Source organism: Lynx canadensis, chromosome B1, assembly GCF_007474595.2.
Source record: "Lynx canadensis isolate LIC74 chromosome B1, mLynCan4.pri.v2, whole genome shotgun sequence".
In the NCBI taxonomy this organism is placed as follows: domain Eukaryota; kingdom Metazoa; phylum Chordata; class Mammalia; order Carnivora; family Felidae; genus Lynx; species Lynx canadensis.
In genome coordinates this window covers 143,729,392-143,750,787 of record NC_044306.2, presented here as the reverse complement: position 1 = coordinate 143,750,787, position 21,396 = coordinate 143,729,392, and the positions used below count along the sequence as shown (strand labels likewise).

Genomic DNA, 21,396 nt, shown 5'->3' with positions numbered 1-21,396 from the left:
AAGGGAAGGAAAGGTAGTTACCAGTTAGAAACCACCAGAAATCGTCACTTCCGAGGAAGACCATACTGGATGAATTGTTATGCTCTTCCTAGGGCAAGGCTACCCTGTTTTCTAGAGACCCATCAGCCTGCAGATAATCTAACTGAGCTGTAGGCGACATGACTGTTATAAAAGGTGGTTAAGGCCACGCTTTGGAGCCTTATAATCTGTTGGGTCCTGGCTTTACCACTTTCTTTGTGATCTCAAGCAACTTAAAAGCATACCTCAGATACTGCAGGTTCACCTCCAGACCACTGCCAGAAAGTGAGTCAGATGACCTTTTTGGTTTCCCAATGCGTATAAACTTAGGTTTATCCTACGCTGTAGTCTTTTAAGTGGGCAATAACATCATGTCTAAAAAAAAAAACCCAGTGTATATCCTTTACTTAAAAAAAAAAAAATTGCCAAAAATCCTAACCATCATCTGACCTTTCAGCAAGTTGTAATCACTGATCACAGATTACCGTAACAAATGTTATAATACTGAAAAAGTTTGAAATGTTGGCAAGAATTACCAAAATGTGCCACAGAGACAGGAAGTGAGCAAATGCTGTTGGAAAAATGCTGCTAATAGGCTTGCTCAATGCAGGGTTGCCACAAACCTTTGTTTTGTAAAAAAAAAACACAATGTCTGTGAAGCACAATAAAATGAGGTGTGCCTTATTTAAACTACCTGTGCCTCAGGGTGCCTGGGTGGCTCAGTCAGTTAAGCATCTGACTCATGATCTCAGCTCAGGTCATGATATCATGGTTTGTAGGAATGAGCCTCATGTCTGGCTCTGTGGCCAACAGCACAGAACCTGCTTGGGATTCTGTTACTCCCTCTCACTCTGCCCCTCCCCTGCTCATGTGCATGTGTGTGCTCTCTCTCTTTCTCTCAAGATAGACATTTAAAAAAATTACCTGTGCCTCAGTTTTCACTTCTGTGAAAGGGGGCCATGTCTCACGGGGTTGTTATAAGAATTAAATTTGTCATGTAAAAATACTTTCTAAATTATAAAGCCTAACACAGGTGCCAATTTGTAATATTTTTAAATGATGTTTTGAGAATGCTATGCTAAACTCAAGACAGATTTTGTCAGGTCAGTCCCACTCTTGTGTGACATATGTTCGTGGGTCCAGAATTCCCCTGAAGAGGATAGGACAGTGTTGGAGTGAGTAGGGACATACAGGATTTAAAAGAAATAAAATTTCTAGACTGTATTACATCAATCCTATAGTAACCAAAGGAAAGGAAAAATGATGGGGCTAAGTTGAAACTCAGCCTGTTGACCATAGTGACAAACACCTTGGAAAGGTATATTGTAAATGGCAAATGATTACTTTTCCACAAATTGTCTATACCTTGGTACCTTGGCTTCCATTCAGACTTGCTTCCCAAGAATATAAAGCAACAGCTGTGGGAAAGCTTGGGAGACAGTGTCCTGCATTGGGTGATAGCAAAGGTTGGAAACATTCAGGTTTGTGATTCAGAGGCATTAAAATAGCCTGGAATGTCTATTATCTCCCCTAAACAGCAGAACGAATCTTGGATACTGTGGACACAAATGCAGTTGGCACGAGCTTAAAAAAAGTGCATGCAAGCTTCCTTCTAACACCCAATAATCCTCTTGGGCAAAGTGAGGATTAGGCCTTCCTCACAAACAAGGGGGTGAGTTCATTTTTTCTAAGATTCCTCAGCTGATGCTAAATTGAGCAAGGGACCTATTTTCTCTCAATGAATGACGGTCTCCATTTCCAGTTTTAAGGTCCACCCCTCTTCTCTAGGCAGGTTTAGGACAGGAGTGACTTAGTTTGCATGTAGATGGAGAGTGAAACCCTGGCTCCCACTGACTACATTGCAACCCCAGGAACCTTCCAGAGCCAGGAGGAGGGGAGGGATGTCTCGCTCCGAGCCTGATGTGGGAGGACTCCAGGGACTCAAAAAAAAAACAAAAAAAAAACAAAACCACCCTGGGCCCAAAGTCATGTTTTTAACATATCCATGCACATACATTCCCTGAAGTGCCATTTCTGTCCGGTGCCTGGGGCTCCTCTGATGAGAGGAGGCCCCTGGAAGAGCTCCTTAGGCTAATTCTGTCATCCTTGTGCTTGAGGAACTATTTCTTTCATACCAGCTGCTAGGTCCTCTGTGTTCGTCCCTTCCCAAGGGGCCTTCCTCATGCTCCATATTTCTTGCTAATTATGTGCAAAAAATCCTCCACCCTGGAGTTAAATATTTATATCCCTCCCTAAATGCTTTGGACATTTGCAGTTTTCCTGTTTTGAGGAATTAAAGAGCCTGTCATTATACCAACCATGCGGTCACACCCCTTGATGACTTATCCTGTTCGTCTCTCTCACGTAGACCACTGTGATCATGTGATCGTGGCTGTGTCTGGTAGTGGTTCCCACGAGCCAGTCTCCCTGGATCTCACAGCCTTGCCACAAGGCAGATAATACTCTGTCCCCTTTTTTATACATGAGGTCCTGAGGGTCAGAATCATGGCCAGGGACTGGCCGAGCTCAGATGCAACCCAGGTCAATCTGATCCAAATCGTGTGTGTATGTGTCTTCAGCGAGACTGGAGATCAGAAATTGTCTTTTATTCCACACAGATTCTAGCTTGGAACCTGCATGTAGAAAGCACTCATCACTTAATGGATGAAGGTACTCAGAAATTGTGTTTTCTCACTCAGGATTGTTACTTATGCCCTTTTTTTTCTCACCTCGGTTCATAGACCATTACAGGTAGAAGAAACCCTATAGCTCACCTGTCCTAACCCAGTGCAGGTCTCCCGGCTGCCGGTCCAGTATTATCTCCCTCTATGTTAGTGTGTGCACATATGGCCATTTTGGGTGTTCCGCTTAATCATCCCAACTGCTTTTTCCTAATGTGTGGAAAGAAGGGAGGAAGTGTTACCAAATGTTTTCCTATGTTACTTCTACCACATTGCTGCTTATTCTCTCTCTCTTGCTCCTCTCACCTCAAGTGGATCCTTTCTTAATTTTTTTTTTTTTTACATTTATTTTGTTTTTGAGAAACAGAGACAGAGTGTGAGCAGGGGAGGGGCAGAGAGAGAAAGGGAGACACAGAATCAGAAGCAGGCTCCAGTCTCCGAGCTGTCAGCACAGAGCTCGATGCGGGGCTCGAACCCACGAACCGTGAGTTTGTGACCTGAGCCAAAGTTGGATGCTTAACCGACTGAGCCACCCAGGTGCCCCTCAAGTAGATCCTTTCTAACACACTGTCCTAGTGGTCATCGCTGGGACTATGCCATGCACTGTGGTCTGGGAGAGGGAAGCCATAGGAATTTGGACTGGGACATTTTGTATTTGGCTCCAACCTTACCCTCCCATGATGTAGGATGTCAAGATTGTTTCCTGTGTTCTTTGCTGTGTCAGCTGAGGTTCTGGGGGCTGATTGCATTATATTCTGTGCATCCCTCCCCACCTGCCTCATGAGACCAAAAACATACCTGTCTGGTCCAAGTAGGGCATCAGCAACAAAACTTCCCTCCGGGAAGACAGCAGTGCCCATCCACGTGAGACAGAGTGGGCAACTGCAGGGAGCCCACCAGGAAGCTGGCCAAATGTCCACTCGGAGCATAGTTTTATTAAATATTCATTGGGCGTCATCTCTTAGAAGAGCACCTTACCTGGCCAAGGAAGAAAAGAGAAACTAAGACTGTTGCATGGGGGTGAGGAGCACAGGCTTTGTCATCAGCCAGATCTGGATTTAATTTTTGTTCCAGTAGAGCGTGTTCAATTTTCTCTGCTTCTCTGAGCTTCCTTTTCCTCATCTGGAAAGTGGAGATGTAACAGCATAAAAGTACCTGCCTTAGAGACTGGTTGTGAGGATTACATTAGGCTGTGCAGGTAATGATTATGGCCTGGCTCGGAGCACTCCATAGGGTAATTGCAGCATTACTTGCTGCAGTATTGCTTTGATAACCTGCCCTCCTTGAAGCATATGACCAGGGGAAACAAGCATATATATAGATAATGAAAGAGAGGGAATGGAAAGGAGAGGAAGGTGTGCTGAGTGTGGACTACTCTTGTGGTCTCATGTACTCTCTCTCTAGAGCTTTCCATGGTTTGTCATTGTATATTTGTACAGTTGTCTTGCCTGTCTTCCCATTAGTTTGTAATTTCACAGGAGGGGTCCACTCAACTGCCATTGCAAGCCCAGGGCCTAATCCATTGTGTGGTCCATTGTGGACCTTAGTGATTGTTGATGGAGGGGTTGGATGATTGGGCAGGGTATAGAAGTGGCCTCTGAGTCTTGGCATGAAACACGTGCTGTGTGTTTTCAGCAGCATGACCAGTGTTAGGAAGTTCTGAGTCAAAAACAGGAATGCAGTTTTGGCGGCAGAGGTAAGGATGAGGAGTCCTTCAAAATCTGACCTCATCATCTCTCTAGATCTAGGGACATTTAGGCTAGGGCTGGAGAGGGTCCCGTTTGGATTTCAGTAGCTTTCTATTTTCTTCCAAAGAAGCTTTCCCTTTGAAGAAGTCTTGGTATTAAATGTTTGTCACCTGTATCAATGGACTCTTAGGACTGTAGGATCCAAAAGTAATATGAAATGAGAGAGGGTGAGAGTTGGAGTTAGGGGCCGTGGCTTCATATGCCAGTTGTGTATCTTACAAGTCCTGCACTAGGGCAAGTTAGTGTCTCTCTCTGAGGCTGTGAACGTAGATCTGTTCAGTGGGGCTGAATAGTACCCATTCTATTATGTAGGATTATTTTGAAGGCCAAAAGGAATAATGTATGGAAGGTACTTTTAAGCTATAATGGGTGAGAATAAAGTAAGGAATTATTACAGTTCAGTGTAGAGATTTGCATGGTTCTTTGGGAATGCATGAGAGGGGGTGTTGGGAAAGAAAGATGGAGGCTGAATTTTCTCAGGAAGCGTTCATTTCTCTACTGATACTAGCTTCCCAGAAATTCTGCTTCCTCCTCCAACAAGGATTTTCAGTGGTTGCTAGAGCTCCCAAAGTAAACCTGCCACGAGTGTAGTCTTTCCACTGCCCAGATTTCCTCCCAGGAGAGATCTATCCACTTTCATTCCCTGACTGAGATTTCCCTTTAAAAATATGGAGAAACCAGACTCTTAGACTCATTTTAGTTAGGAAAAAAATAAGGCTAATTTACTTTTTCTGGTAATTATACTGTTAATTGTAAACAATTTGCAAGATACAGAAAAAGAAAAATATCATCTATAATCACCCAGTAGTAACATTCTGGTATATTTGCTAGTCTTTTGTTTTCATGCATATCTTTTTGTCTCCTATAAGTAGCAAAAGGGTGATGTGGAAGAAATGCCAGGCATGCATGGCTTAACATGTGGCAATGCTTAAGAAAAGAGTATTCAGGGGCGCCTGGGTGGCTCAGTCGGTTGAGTGTCCAACTTCGGCTCAAGTCATGATCTCATGGTTTGTGGGTTCGAGCCCCGCTTCGGGCTCTGTGCTGACAGCTCAGAGCCTGGAGCCTGCTTCTGATTCTGTGTTTCTCTCTCTCTCTCTCTCTCTCTGCCCCTCCCCTGTTCTCGCTGTGTGTGTGTCTCTCTCTCTCCTTGTCAAAAGTAAATATTAAAAAAAAAAAAAAATTACAAAAAAAAAAGGAAAAGAGTATTCAAAGCCAGTGATCTCAGGGGCATTTAACGAGGGGTGACATGGAGGAGAGGGTGTGGCCTTCAGCCATTCCCGTTTCTACTTGTTTTATTTCATTTTGCTTTCTTTATCTGTAATGAGGATCATCACTGTTTCACATGATAAGAAAATTCACTGAATAGCTGTTTTTAAAGTCCAGTATCGGATACATACCATGTGCCCAATAAATGTAAGTTTCTATTCTAAGTTAACATTTATTGCCAGGCTGTGTTCTAAGTGCTTTAGGCATATCAACTTGTTTAAGCCTCACAACTACCCTTTGGTGTAGGTGCTATTATTATCCTGTTTCGTAGCAGAGGAAACTGAGGCATAAGAGGTTATAAGTGATCTGCCAAAGGTCGAACACCTATTAGGTAATAGAGCCCAAATAAGAATGTGAGCAGCTGGCTCCAGAATCCACATTAATCCATATTACACAGCCTGCCACTTATCAGAGTTGATTTAAGGTCAGGCTCTGAGTATTTGAGGGGAGGACTGTACTCCTCCAGTGGTAAAGATATCATCAATTTAACTATAGGGCCTTGCATGAGTGCCCTTGGTTTTCTTACGCACTTGCTCTGGGCTGCCTGTGCATAGGCTTCAGTGGGTGGAGGGATTACAGTCAAAGGTAAATCTGAAGTGATTAAATATTTATTAGGTAGGTGAAAAGATCTGGCCAGTCATCTGGCTTTTTCCCCTACCCACCCTTTTCTATTCCTTGTGCAAGGTCAACATAGAAGTCATTACCTGAGATCTAGATATGGTTAAGCTTACTATGGTTTCAAACATCATCAGAAATACATTGAATGCCGGTGGTACAAATTGTACACGTGGATCCATTGGGAGGTTTCAAGGGATATGAAGTGAGAAAAAGCAGCAGCAAGAGCAGGAGGTACAGACGGACACGGTCTGAGGCCTACCGATCACGACAATGCCTGACTGAAGGGTTATGCGTGGCCTTCCTGGAGTGAGCAAGCTGCCAAATGAGGGTGCATGAGCAGAAAGAAGAGGTTTGTTTTTTTTTTTTTTTAAGTTTTTTTTTTAAGTTTATTTATTTTGAGAGAGAGGTAGAGAACGAGCAGGGGAGGGGCAGAGAGAGAGGGGGGGACAGAGGATCTGAAGCAGGCTTGTGCTAACAGAGAGCCCAATGCGGTCTCGAACTCACAAACTGTGAGATCATGACCTGAGCCAAAGTCAGGCACTTAACCGACTGAGCCACAGCAGGTGCCCCAGAAAGAAGAGGTTTTTAAATACAAATCAGTGACATCGCTATGATGGAGAGCACCAGATAGGGTTTAGGCCTGAGAGAATACAGAGCGAGCTTCCTAGGTGGGTAAATAGTGATTTTAAAAGCAAAAAATAAAATTAAAAAAAGAGAGTAATGGAGGGACTCTGACCCAGAAGGCTAAGTCTAAATACATAGGAACCAAAAGGAACGGGGGGCTTTTAAAGAAAGGACAGTTCACTGAGGATGTCTGAAAACTTTGATAAATGGCTCAATCATCCAAGAATGGAGAACAGCTATATTAGGCTAAGAATAGAAATCTGTTCCCAATGGCATCAATTCTTCCACTCTTCTTCCAGACACTGGAGAAACCAAGAGTCCAGGCTTTTTACCCCCTCCAGGAGACAGAGGAGAAATGTGTGGGAAGCCTTTAGTAATGACCCTCAAACCTGCTACCGAGAGAGACCTGGTAATTAGGCCAGCTTCACGCATGATGGACATGGAACAGGACAAAACAAACAAACACACAGGAAACCAAGAACACGACTTTTAATAAGGCAAATTATGAAAATGAGCACACAGTGGCATCCAGCATAAGTCCACAGGAATTTCTCCAGTGGGCTCTGAGGACAGGCTCAGGCCTATATAAATGCACTTCTGTCTGCTTAATCTGAGAAAGCATTCTGGCTGCTTCAAAACATCAGGCAGCGAAACTGCACCAGGCCGTGCCAACTGTTTGTTTGGAAGGCTCGGCCAAGGTCCCTCAACACCGGTCCTCCCCACCCCACAAACCCTGCTGCTAATGAGATGGACCAATAGGGCCAAACTGTGCTTTCTCAAAGAAATTGGCTGACAGTCTTGTAGAGGAAGCAACTGAAAGAAGAGAGAACCACCTTCCCCAAAACACGTGCAGTAAAGAACTTAATACCTTTAAGAGTTGACAGGCAGAGAGCTCCATTCTGGATGCATCCCAACTAGTCCTTTTACAGTCTCCTGTGATCCATTCAACAAATCTGTATTATGTGCCTACTGTGAACCACTCAATGTGCTAGGCCCGAGGTGTGTAGTGGCTTAAAAAAACAAAATTGGAGACAGACCAGCCAGGGGCCCAGACCTCACTGAGCTTGCCATTTAGTAGAGAAAATAAACCATGTGCCAGTGAATAATCACAGGCGGCCAGTAGTGCCATGAAAGAAAAGACCAGGTGCCAGGAAAGAGACTTTGGCAGTAGATGGGGTGATGTTCGACCTGGGACCAGAAGGCTAAGGAGGAGCCAGCCAAGTGAAGAAATTGGGAGGAAGACTGTTCCGGGCAGTGGGAACAGCATGTGTGAAGGTGAAGAGGTTGGTGGGATGGGAGCTTAAGGCTGGCCTGTGAGGTCAGGGCGAAGTAGGTGGGTGATGTGTAAGGGAGGACTGGAAGCCAGGTCACTTGGGCCTCAACAGCCAACTTAAGGAACTTGAATTCTATCTGAAGTGCAGGGGGTAGATACACAGGGTTTTATTAGAAAGTGACATGAGCCATTTGCATTTTTTTATTTTTTTTTTTATTTATTTTTTTTTTTTATTTATTTTTAAAAAAAAATTTTTTTTTTTTCAACTTTTTAATTTATTTTTGGGACAGAGAGAGACAGAGCATGAACGGGGGAGGGGCAGAGAGAGAGGGAGACACAGAATCGGAAACAGGCTCCAGGCTCTGAGCCATCAGCCCAGAGCCCGACGCGGGGCTCGAACTCACGGACCGCAAGATCGTGACCTGGCTGAAGTCGGACGCTTAACCGACTGCGCCACCCAGGCGCCCCATTTGCATTTTTTTAATTTATTTTTTATTTTTAAATTTTTAAAAAGAAATTTTAGAGTGTGAACAGGGAAGAGAGAGAGAGTGAGTGAGTGAGAGAGAGAGAGAGAGAGAGAGAGAGAGAGAGAGAATCTCAAGCAGTCACCAGGCTCCTCAAAGAGCTCAACGAGGAGCTCGATCCCATGACCTGAGCTAAAATCAAGAGACGGATGCTCAACTGACCAAGCCACCCAGGTGCCCTGAGCCATGTACATTTTTTAAAAGTGTCACTGGCTGCTGGGTAGACGCTGGATTGAAGGGGGACAGGAGTGGAAGCAGCCAGTGAGGAAGCTCTTCCCTGTTGGATGAAACACCACCAAAAGGGAGGAATTGCTGCATTTCCCTAATGTTGTAACAGTCCCTGCCAAGGAGAGATGATTCTTTGCCACTCTGCCCCAAGACAAAATAAAAGTATTTAAACTCAGTAGAAAGCAGGAATCTAAAGGGATCTGGAAAGACCATTTAAAATGTCTGGCTCAGTTCCTCACAGCTCTTACTCCAGCTTCTCCAGGCCTCCCCCCAATTTTCATGCTGTTCAGGAGAGCCACAGGGAACAGAATGATCTGGAACTTCTGATGTTGGCTGACACTCAGTTCAGAAAGCAGTGAATAACTCTACTAAAATATCAAATAGTAAAGTAGCCAGTGTATATTCATGAGTTAGGAATATTGGGGGTGGTGGGGGAGAGGGTGGACAAAATATGAGTGTAATCATCACAGGGAGTAGAAATGGAGGCATTTGGCCTGGATTTCTTGTTTCTTAACTGTCTGGGGAAGAAAGATGACAAGAGGATTGTGGTTCACAATTTTGTTTTTAGCTCCTCCTAAACCTTGATCTTGAGACTGGGGAAGAGCAAGAAGCAATATACAAACAGTTCCCCCCGCCCCCGCAACCCTCATTAGCTTTGCCAGCCAGTTAAGTGAACAAAAAGGAGATGGGAAGGAAGACACGTTACAGATCTGTTGAACATTTGGCAATATTTCGTTCATGTAACAAATGATTATCAAGCGACTCAGTGTGCCAGGCAGCAAGCTGGTCTGCTTGCCTTTCTAAGCATGTAGAGAAAGACAGACCAGCAAACAGGTGGTCAGAAGACAGTGTGCATTGCGCTTTGAAATGCACACCTATAGCTAGCACGGGGCGCAGTACCTCATGCCAACTTGCACCCGGAGGAGATGATGTCCAAACCGAAACCTGAAGGGCAAGTATGGATAAGCCAGGAGAATGTGGTGCCTTTTGGGATCTGGAAGTAGCTCCTTAAGGCTGGAGAGGCATATGGTTTACCACTGTATTTTTTCACTTGAACTTGTTTCATTGAGTCTAAGGCTTCTGCAGTGTATCTGTGGGTGTCTACCTTTGAGTATCTTTTAACTAAAAAATAAGCTCATTTGGCAACATGTTTAATTAAAGTCCCCACCATCACCATCTCCACCCATTCTGACCAAATCTGGGTGTACTTCGAAGGCCTACAGAATTTGTGGTATAAACTAAACAAGTTTGAAGCTTTTACACTGAAAGGAAGAAGAGTAACTGATGGTTGGTGATTTTTATCCCGCGTGAGTGTGATTCCATGTATGGTTTGAGCCAAGATATACAACCTGTCTGTCTCGGCATATTCATCTGGAAGATGGGGCTCAAACAATTAAGTTTTGCCTTTATAGAGAAGTTGTGAGAATGACTCCTGATATATGGGAAAGCACACATCTCCTTCTATAGGAAAGACTTGGAATAATCTGTCCCGGGCGTGTGGAATCACAGTAGCACCAGTGGGGCACGAGATCAGAGCACATTGTAGGCTTTGCCAGTTCCACTCTGCTGAGAGGCCGGAAGCATAGTAACCTTAGGTGGGTGGGAAAATGTGCATTGCAGAGACAGGCCAAGTTCAAGGTGCAGATAAGATAACTGGCGAGGGGATTAAAAGGCGAAATGAGGAGTCCAACGGGGAGGTCTTTGGGGTAATAGGCTTCCCAACACTCATTCCATGACTAATTTAGGTCTAGATTCATCATGGATTTTTTTTTTCATTAGAACATATAAATGTTTTAAATGTTTGTCGTCCAGATGATTCTAGAAAGAGTTTAAGGCAGAAAAGCTGTGTTCTAAGTGCTGGCGATTCTTCCTGCATTCTCTCTAGCCTCTTTTCTAGTTTGTATGATACATCCAGAAAGGCCACTCACAGAGTGCCAGGACCTCCATCTGGCCTCTGGAGCCAGCCCATCCAGGGTGGGGGGAGGCGTAGATTAGCAGGGAGGCCGTGCTGTGGTTTAGCAAGGGGGGGGAGTGGGGGGACCGCAGTCAGCAACAAGCTACATGAGTTCCATGAACCCTCACACCCAGTTGCTGACCTCAGTCGGTCTCCTGGAGGTGGCAGGTGACCAGACAGCCAGTGGCCTGGAGAGCAATGCTGGGGTGCCGGTCTCTGCTTTCCTAGGGTTGCGAGGAATCCTGTATCGAAAGTCCTTGAAAGGATGAGATCATCTCCTGTTCCTTGTGCTTCCATCTCTTTCCCATTTGCCTGTCCTTCCTGCCAGCCCTTCCCCGTGACAGTGCCCTCCTGGACCTTCCATCACCTGGCACCTCCCAGGAAGGGGGAGTGGGCGAGGAAAGAGGAAAGGGCTTCGCTGTGGTGCAGAAAGGACAGAGCCAGCAATTGTGGTTCAGGCCCCAAATGAGGAAGGTATTAAACGCCACAGAGGTTTTATGAAAGCTCAGGCTTGGCCTTTGCTCTCCACTAGCAGACACATAGGCATCTAGAGGAGACTAGAAAGGAAAGCTTGCTGTCAGAATGGATTATACCGGTGAGTGGTCCTGGGTGACGCACATGTAATCTTTACATTCACACATCTGATGGTGAGATACCCTTGAGTCTGTTTTCCGCCCCTGGTTTAAGCCAGGTGGTGTTGGTGCCTCTGAGGGTTGTAGGAGTAATCCTAATTGGGGACCACGGATGAATTCTGCAAAAGGCTTTGACATATTAACTCTCTGGCCAAAGCTCTTCCTGCGATTATTCCCAGCATAGATTCGGTCTTTTTAGTGGTGTCTGTTTCGTAGAACATCTTTGCTGAAAGGACCTCTAACATGGAGGTACTGCAGTAAAATGATTGTGAAAATAATTCAAATACCACCTGTAGGCAGTGTGCTAGACAGGTAACAGACATCATTTAGAAGACTTAGCAGCAATTTCGCAAGATGGGCATGATAATATTGGCTAATTTGCTGAGTACTGAGTATGTGCCAGGCTCTATCCTAAGTGCTTCATCTGAATTAGCTTCAGCTTCTCAACAGCTCTATGAAAAACAGTGTTCTTTTACGCCCCTATCAGAGATGAGACAGCCGGGACACAGAGGGGTCAGAGTCACAGAGCTAGTCAGTAGGAAGAGTCAGGACTCCAAATCAGAGAGGCTGCCTACGGAACCAGCCCCCTAGTCATGCTGTGCCCTGCCTCTTATATTTATATTACAGATGTGGGGCCTAGGTTCAGAGGGCATTTGCCCAATGTCTTTCATTTAAGTGACAGAACCTCAACTGAGCCTTCAGACTTCAAGCCTAGACTTATATTGACCATACTCAACTCCAGGAATCCTAAATTTGATGAGAAAAAGTAATGTACAGAAAGGGGTAAGGGTACTTAGCTAAGGAAGCATATCTTAGAAATGGAAACTCCTTGGTCATCTCCCTCTGTGTCCTGAAATAGAAGAAATTGACATCCGTTTGATAATCCCACCTCTTCTCAGCCAAGGCTCACACAGAGGAGAAGCTGCATGCATTTGCCTCTTCTCCGATTCCTGCTCACAGGACATGTGTGGGGGCCACCGGTAGGCTCTCCTAGTCTCAGAATGATCCTCAAAGACCCACACTGAAAACACATCACTGGTACCCAGCAGAGCAGAATAATGACAAAACTGCTTCAGAGCCTGATGCAGGCGACTGTCTGATCAAGAGGAGGCCTTCAAGTTAGGCATTTGGAAATTCAGAAGCTGAGAGTCTCCTAAGGGGAAGAAATACACCTGTTCTTGTGGCAGAATGTGTGCCACATATTGGTCACGCAGGGCTTAAAATTTTCTCTGACTGCCTGGGACTGGGGAGGAAAAGAGAATGGTGTTAGGGACCTGGGGGGTGGGAGGGTGGACTTAAATGGACACATAAAAGGCTTGCCTCCAGCACGGTGGAATCTAGACAATCTGAAACAGCTAAGGCTTAAGAGTTGGCATGCTCTTCTGAGCTGCCACTCACTGAACAGAGGAGGCCTGCTCCCCTTGGGGGTCACTCTCCTTATAATGAATTGAGAAGGGAGGCAGTGGTCTGGGGTGCCTGGGTGGCTCAGTCGGGTAAACGTCCGACTCTTGATTTCCGCTCTGGTCACAGTTTGTGAGATCAAGCTCCATTTCGGGCTCTGCTCTGATGGCACGGAGCCTGCTTGGGACTCTCTCTGTCTGTCTGTCTGTCTGTCTCTCTCCTCCTCCTCCTCCTCCTCCTCCTCCTCCTCTTCACGCAAACGCACTCTCTCTCAAAATAAACATTAAAAAAAAGAAGGGAGGCAGTGGGGACTGGGTTTCAGGGACGTTGCCTGGCCATTTGCTTTAGTGAGTCCAGTTTCTCACTTATTTACTGATGGAGGCTGAAATATAGGGGGAGTTCACCTTCATTGTAGTGTCTCTTCCCCCTTGGTTGGAAAACCTGGTATTTTAAACTGGGAAGTCTACTTTAGTGCTGCACAGAAACATAGATGGGAAAGGATGAAGCCCCGCAGGCATGGGCCTGCCTTCTTTGGAGCAGAGCACTTCAGTGGGTGCAGGCTGAGAACTCTGCACTCAGCCTGCAGTTCTGCTTTAACCCCTCCGTTAATTTTCATGCATTTTTCTTGTTGATTCATTAGTGCGCCCTTCCCATGAACACCATCATATTTTCCCGTTTTCCCATTCTTTTGTTTTGCCAGAGATGCGTGTGCAGACCCAGGCCCTGCAGGTACCAGTACCTCTGACTCCCTCAGCCCAGAGCCCCTCACCTCGGACCCCCAGCACAGGAAAGCAGCATGGTCAGGAGGAGTTAAGCTTCGGCCGAAGCACAGGTAAGAGACACAGAGTCTGTGCCAAGCAGTTCAGAAAAGGAATTCGGCTGCTGGAAGAAAAGGGACTGGGGCAAGGCTGGTCAAGATACAGGTAGGAGGGGCTGAACAAGGAGGTCTGATAGCAGCTCAGAGTACAATATTGATGGTTTTAAAAATAGGTTCTGAAGAACCCTAAAGTTCCCGGGAGGTAGTCTGGGGCTCCCTCAAATCATTTGAGTCAGATCTCTCTCTTTTTTCTTTTTGTATGTTTGTTTATTTTTGAGAGAGAGAGAGAGAGAGAGAGAGAGAGAGAGAGAGAGAGAGACATAGTGTGAGGAGGGGAGGGGAAGAGAGAGAGGGAGACACAGAATGTGAAGCAGGCTCCAGGCTCTGAGCTGTCAGCACAGAGCCCGACGCGAGGCTCGAACTCATGAACCGCGAGATCATGACCTGAGCTGAAGTCAGAAGCTTTACCAGCTGAGCCACCCAGGCACCCCTGATTCAGATATCTTTTTAAAAAACACATCTGTAACTGTTTTTGAAACTACAATGAAAAACACTCACAGCAATATACCAACCAAGGTCTTACACTTTGGAAATGACAAATGTGTTAAATTGTATAGCAAGATTAATTTGTCTTTGAACTGATGATCATATAAAACTCTTGTCCTCTGTTAACTGAGGAGTGTCCTGATATTGTAAAGTTAGCCTAAAAAACATTTGCAGCTACTCATCTGTGCATCCTCTGTGCTCCTGTGTGCTCCCACAGCTGTGGGAATTCGGTTACTGGTAGAGGACAGGTGAGATTTGCAGAAGGTGCTGGCTACAAGGGAGCCAGCTGGCAAAGGCTGTTCTGGGGCCAGCCTGAAGAGGCAGAGCCCTGAGAACTATGTCCTTTAGCCTCCTTGGATTGTCAATGTAGAGAACCAGAGCCTTCTACTTGGGAAGACTCCACTGGGCTGTGTAGGTTGGTGTGCCATCAGCACTAATGTGCTCAAGGCCAGAGGTTGTAGTTAAGAAGTTACTGCGATAGCCTGGGAAGGAAATGATCAGGATTGAACTACACAAGCGGTGATGGGACAAGAGAGGACACATGATTCGAGATGAATTTAGGAAGCAGATCGATAGCAGATGAGGATGGGAGAAGGGAGAAGACAGATTAAAGAGTGTGACTTCCACGCTGCTGCCAGTGGGGCCCTTGGGAATAAGTGTGGGACCATTAGGCTGATGAAGGCAGGAAGAGCATAGATTGACTGAAGCCGTACTTGAGCACTGGAATCACACAGACCTGAGTTTGAGCTTGAAACAATGAAAAGATTTTATAAATCGATCTTTAACAGTTGGATGAAACAAATGAACCTGATTGTATACCTGGATGGTGTCCTATCCATGAAGAGACAGTCTTTAAAATGAGCCGGGGTTGGGGCACCTGGGTGGCTCAGTTGGTTAGGTGACTGACTTCGGCTCAGATCATGATCTCACGGTCTGTGGGTTCAAGTCCCATGTTGGGCTCTGTGCTGACAGCTCAGAGCCTGGAGCCTACTTCAGATTCTGTGTCTCCCCTCTCTCTACCCCTCCCCTGCTCACGCTCTGTGTCTCTCTGTCTCAATAATAAATAAACGTTAAAAAAAATTTGGGGGGTTGCCTTCATCAGCATGGTCAAAGCTGGCCATCAGTGGCCTGTCTGTGTGAAGGGGGACAGGAAGGGAGTGGATGGGCAAGCAACTTCCTTTTTAAAAAGGATACATTGCTCCCACGCATATCCCTTTAACTCCGTATACTCTAGGAATTTCACGTGTGTGTCTTGACTCCACAACTATATTTATTGTAAGCCCCTGCAATAGCTGGCTTCCTCTTTCCTAGAGGAAGAGATCTCTGTATCCCAAGTGTTACTGATGTAGGACTGAACTTGGAAATGGGAGTGGTTCTCATCCAATTATACTCCGATCCTAAATCCTGCCCATTTTGGGTTTTACTTTTTATTTCAAAATAATTTTAGAGTCATAAAAAAGTTGCAAAAATAGTACAGAGATTTCCAGTACACCCATCACCTAGCTCTCCCTAATGTTTACATCTTTTATTATCATAATCCAAATATCAAAACTAAGAAATTGCTACTGGGACCTTATGAAGATAAAAAGCTTCTGCACAGCAAAGGAAACAACCAACAAAACTAAAAGGCAACCAACGGAATGGGAAAAGATATTTGCAAATGACATATCGGACAAAGGGCTAGTATCCAAAATCTATAAAGAGCTCACCAAACTCCACACCCGAAAAACAAATAACCCAGAAATGGGCAGAAAACATGAATAGACACTTCTCTATAGAAGACATCCAGATGGCCAACAGGCACATGAAAAGATGCTCAATGTCGCTCCTTATCAGGGAAATACAAATCAAAACCACACTCAGATATCACCTCATGCCAGTCAGAGTGGCCAAAATGAACAAATCAGGAGACTATAGATGCTGGAGAGGATGTGGAGAAACGGGAACCCTCTTGCACTGTTGGTGGGAATGCAAATTGGTGCAGCCACTCTGGAAAACAGTGTGGAGGTTCCTCAGAAAATTAAAAATAGACCTACCCTATGACCCAGCAATAGCACTGCTGGGAATTTACCCAAGGGATATAGGAGTACTGATGCATAGGGGCACTTGTACCCCAATGTTTATAGCAGCACTCTCAACAATAGCCAAATTATGGAAAGAGCCTAAATGTCCATCAACTGATGAATGGATAAAGAAATTGTGGTTTATATACACAATGGAGTACTACATGGCAATGAGAAAGAATGAAATACGGCCCTTTGTAGCAACGTGGATGGAACTGGAGAGTGTGATGCTAAGTGAAATAAGCCATACAGAGAAAGACAGATACCATATGGTTTCACTCTTATGTGGATCCTGAGAAACTTAACAGAAACCCATGGGGGAGGGGAAGGAAAAAAAAAAAAAAGAGGTTAGAGTGGAAGAGAGCCAGAGCGTAAGAGACTCTTAAAAACTGAGAACAAACCGAGGGTTGATGGGGGGTGGGAGGGATGGGAGGGTGGGTGAGGGGTATTGAGGAGGGCACCTTTTGGGATGAGCACTGGGTGTTGTATGGAAACCAATTTGACAATAAATTTCATATATTGAAAAACAACTAAGAAATTGCTATTGATAAAATGCTATTAACTACAGGCTATATACAGAAGACTTTATTCAGTTTTTATCATTTTTCCCCCTATGAATATCCCTTTTTTGTTCCAGGATTCTATATTGTATTTGGCATGTTTCCTTAGTTTCCTCTAATCTGATATTTCCTTAGTTTTTCCTTGTCTTTCCCAACCTTGACACACTGAAAGAGTATGGGCGAGTTATTTTGTAGAATGCCTTCTTTTTGGGTTTGTTTGATATTGTCTCATGATTAGATTGAAGCTATACATTTTTGGCAAGAATACCACAGAAGTGATGGCGTCCGGGTTGCATGTCCTATCAGGGATTACGTTATGTCCATATGTTTTACTCCTGGTGATGTCAACCTTGATGACTGGGTTGAGGTAAAGTCTGCCAGGTTTCTCTACCATACAGTTATTCATCTCTTTGTAATTAATATCTTGGCAGAGATAACTTTGAGACTATGTGAATATCCTATTTGTCCTCAGACTTTCTCCATTGGTGGATATAGTCCCTGCAACAGTGATTACTATAATGTTCTAAGGTGATTCCATATTTTCTTCATTCCTTCTGTATTTATTAGTTGGAATTCTTCTGTAAGGAAGAGCTGTCTCTTTCCCTACTTATTTTAACTGTATCAGTAAGGACTCCTTCATGTTTATTTTCTTCTCTGTGTTGTAATCCAATGCACTTTTGCCCTTACATTATTTTCATTGCTTACATTATTCCAGCTTTGGTCATTGTTTCTGTTTCAGGCTGGCTCTGGTCTAAATCCTGTCTTGAAATATGGAAAGGGGTGAGGTGCTGATGTCCTGGTCTTCCACTTTGGGCAGAAACGATGTGCTTATCAGCTTCTTAGGAGTCTTCTAAGTGTCGAGTTGGTAGGTTAGTAGTGGCCATTGAGCAAGTCTACTTTGTGATAAGTCGCAACTCTTGGAATTGGAAAGTGCTGGGGCTACTTCATGAGCCAATTCCAAGTGCACTGGGTCAGAGTTATAGATAGTTCCTTTTTCATGGAGCAAATAGCCAGGAAGGATTTTTCTCATTTACGCATAAGAAAAACAAGAGTAAGAGCAAGAAACTCCATCCTCCCCCAGATGTAGACAGCGACCAGCCAAGCAACCAGATTTAGAGAGAGAAACTCTTTCTGGCCCAGGGCTTAATATTCTCACAGATCCAATCCCATCCTTCCCTTCCTGCTGAGACCCCTGAATGCTCTCTTATCTAACTCTGTCAGTAGGAATCCTGTGATCTCATTATCTTAACAGAAACATCTCCGTAAAACCTGTCAAGCCTTCGGCCAGGCTAGTTCAGTGAGTTGGTAAAGGAGACAAAATGTTCTAGCTTGAAATTCAGTATTTCCTGAACCAGTGCTTTCCTCCACAAACCTCTCCCCCCACCCCCACCAGTCGTACCATCATTATAATAACTGCCTCATTTACTCACTAAGCATTTACCACATGGTGGTCTGTGCTCTGTAAAATAAATCAAGACAAACAGATAACACAAGCTCAGGGTTTCACTCCTAATTCTCAGCGGAGCAACACAGTTAGTTCAGCTGGGACTTTGTACGTCCCTTGGCAGTGAGTTTTGTCCCGGGGCTGCTGACTTCGTGTTCTCCGGACAGTGTGTCTAGCAGGTCTCAGGGGATGTTGATTTGGACCCCTGCCTCAGTAGCCTCCCAAACTGGGAAGCTTAAAGCAATTAACACACACTTTTGCAGACAGTGGCATTTTTGCATGTGGAGGAGGCTGAGGGTTTGGCAGAGATCATCCAAGGGAACTTCCTGATTCCAGTTGGATGCATTTTATCAGCAGATGGTTTTCCTTGCTTCCCTCCTCCTCCTGCCCACAAAATGGAATTCTAGCATTTCTGAGCTGCACGCTATTGTCTAAGGTGCTGGCTCTTGCCGGAAAAGTTACCAAGGGTCACCTTCTCTTCTTCCCTCTTATTTGGCAGGAATTGAATTTTAATTGGCCGTTTTGCAGAGGTGACTGGGAATGTGAGTCCCACCCAGCTAGCTGCATGCTTAGCGAGTTCCGGGTGGTTCGGGCGGTGTGACGGGAGGTGCAGGGGACCGTTGGGAAGCCTTTGCAACCCCGACAGGAGCAGAGAGGGCAGTAGTTGGGAGAGATGGCTTTTTATCCCAGCCCTGAATATGACATGCAGTTGGCCAGAGGGCTGTTATCTAGGATGCTTCTGTTTGCCACAAGGTAAGTCCACTACTATGTGAGAGTGAGAGTTCGCGCTTTCATTGCAGCGTTCACAACTGACAAGCCTTTCACAGGTGTCTTTTTGATGTTGTGTTGTACCTGTTTATAAAAAAAAAAAAACAACTGCACGCTTAAGTTTCTCATTATATGTGCATTCATGTAATTCAGTACTATTAGTATTTCTGCATAGGAATGTTTATTCTCTCCTGTGTATGCAGTCATATTTCCTTTTTTTAAGTTTCTTTTTTTTTTTTTAATGTTATTTATTTTTGAGAGAGAGAGAGAGAGAGAGAGAGAGCGAGCGAGCAAGGGAGGGGCAGAGAGAGAGGGAGACAGAGGATCCGAAGCAGGCTCTGCACTGACATCAGAGAGCCTGATGCAGGGCTCAAACTCAGGAACCGTGAGATCACGACCTGAGCCCAAACCTAGAGTCGGATGCTTAACTGACTGAGCCCCCCAGGTGCCGCACAGTCACCATATGTCTTAGGATGCACGTGCGTATTTGGAGTGGCTTTTTATCTCCTTCAAATTAGCAATTGCTTTGTGTTGTGTACTTCATGGCTTTGCTTCCCCATTTCCCTGGGGAATTCCTAGATGACTGTTTCCATTTCTCACAAGGAATGGCTGTCTGTGTCCTAGCAGCCAAGTTCTTCTCTGTTCTCATTGCCAACATTTGTTGGAAGAGAAGGAACCTGTGACTGTGTTCTCAATGTTAGAGGAAAGGTGGGTCTCCTCATTCAACTTTAAAGTTACATGAAAAGAAGTGGTTACTGAGATTGCCGGCTGTACATTATGTAACCCCATCACAGCTGAAGGTATAAATGCTTGATTATCTTTTCCCCATTCCCACTCATTTGAATCCGCTTTTATTCTTATATAATCTTGATTCAAAGTTTTTGCTCAGAGGTCCGCTTAATGCGAGTGCTTGCTTCTAGGGAATACTGTCACTTAAGAGAACATATGGCATGGGAAAGAACAGGTGGGTGCAGCAGTCATGGTCATGTTCTAGATCTCAAGGTGATTGGAGTATTGATTACTATGGAGATTCCTCTGATCATCAGACTATGTAAAAGGTAAAACTGAAAATATGAACTGCTTATTTTATCCAACACAGAGAAGGATCACAGGGCTGGTTTTTCAAGTTTTATTTGGCATTCTTTCATTTGAAAGTGAATAAGAGGGAAGCATTCTTCTGAGCTGTATTATTTTCTCCTCCACCGGTGTCAGGTTATGTGTGAGTGGTGGTAGGGGTGGCTGGTGGTGGTTAAACGCCTGGTGTAAAATTTATTATGAAGATACAGGTAGGTAGGAACAGAGGGGCTGGAGCAAGTATTCTTAAAGTTTTTAGCTTCTCTGTCATCTTTTCAATCAGGTTTCAATGATCTTTAAAAGTTTTTTTTTAGTGAGCGATCCCTTTCTGGTATGATTTTTAAATGTAGATTCTTTTGACCACTGTTGGAAGTTTTTCTCTAAAAATGAATGCTTTCTGTCCTTTCCTTTGTTTTCTTGTTGCCTTTAATTGCTTATTTGTGGCCTCTTTCTCTAAATGACAAGCAGGTGAAATAAAGAAGAGAAAAACAGTGGGATGCATCAGACTTATCCCAAAAGAGCCAGTGTCTTTAGTGTTGGAGGTTTGGGGGCCATCTATTTGTTTTTGTTTAATGGAGTGGTGTTTGGAAAAAAGTCCCTCCCAAAAGATAAGGCTTTTGCCTCACACACACAAAAACCCTTCCTTCGCCTGTTTTGGCAAATGAAAAGCAATGTATACTTTGGCATTGTATGAAAATTAATTAGCTTAATTTTGAAATATCTTGGTTGGTATTTGGCCTCCTTTAAACTCTCCAAGGACAGTCTTGTGTGGGTTTATATATTAAGGAGGAGTGTTTCCAGCTGCTGTGGTAGATACCCTTCCCCTCCCGCCCCGAAGCCCACTGGGTGGAGGGAACGAGCCATACACACCTTTATTGTGCCCTGCTGAACTGCTTCTAACTTATCTAATGGGAGTCCTCTGGCAGACCTCTAAGCAACTTCTCTGTCAAGGGGAGCAGTAATTCAGGGACACACAACGATATTTCCAGTTCTCTGCAACTATCTTACCATGAGATCCATGAGGGTACGTTTATTCCATCTGTGTGTGGAAGATAAAAACAAACCAGCACAGAAGTTATTTCTCCTATATGAGCTCTAGCAACACATTCTATGGCACACGGAAGTAGAGAAGAAAATCCTAAAATCATAATATGTGA

The 21,396-nt window shown here is 44.6% G+C and overlaps 1 protein-coding gene across 3 annotated transcripts in view; it reads left to right on the top strand.

Annotated features, from left to right (window-relative positions):
- Positions 1 to 21,396, top strand: part of SHROOM3 (shroom family member 3) — a 184,985-nt gene that overhangs the window by 105,322 nt on the left and 58,267 nt on the right. For all 3 annotated transcript variants that reach the window (XM_032592966.1, XM_032592964.1, XM_032592965.1), the window contains exon 2: positions 13,668 to 13,799. The gene's annotated coding sequence lies outside the window, so the exon portion shown is untranslated. The remainder of the gene's footprint in view (positions 1 to 13,667; positions 13,800 to 21,396) is intronic.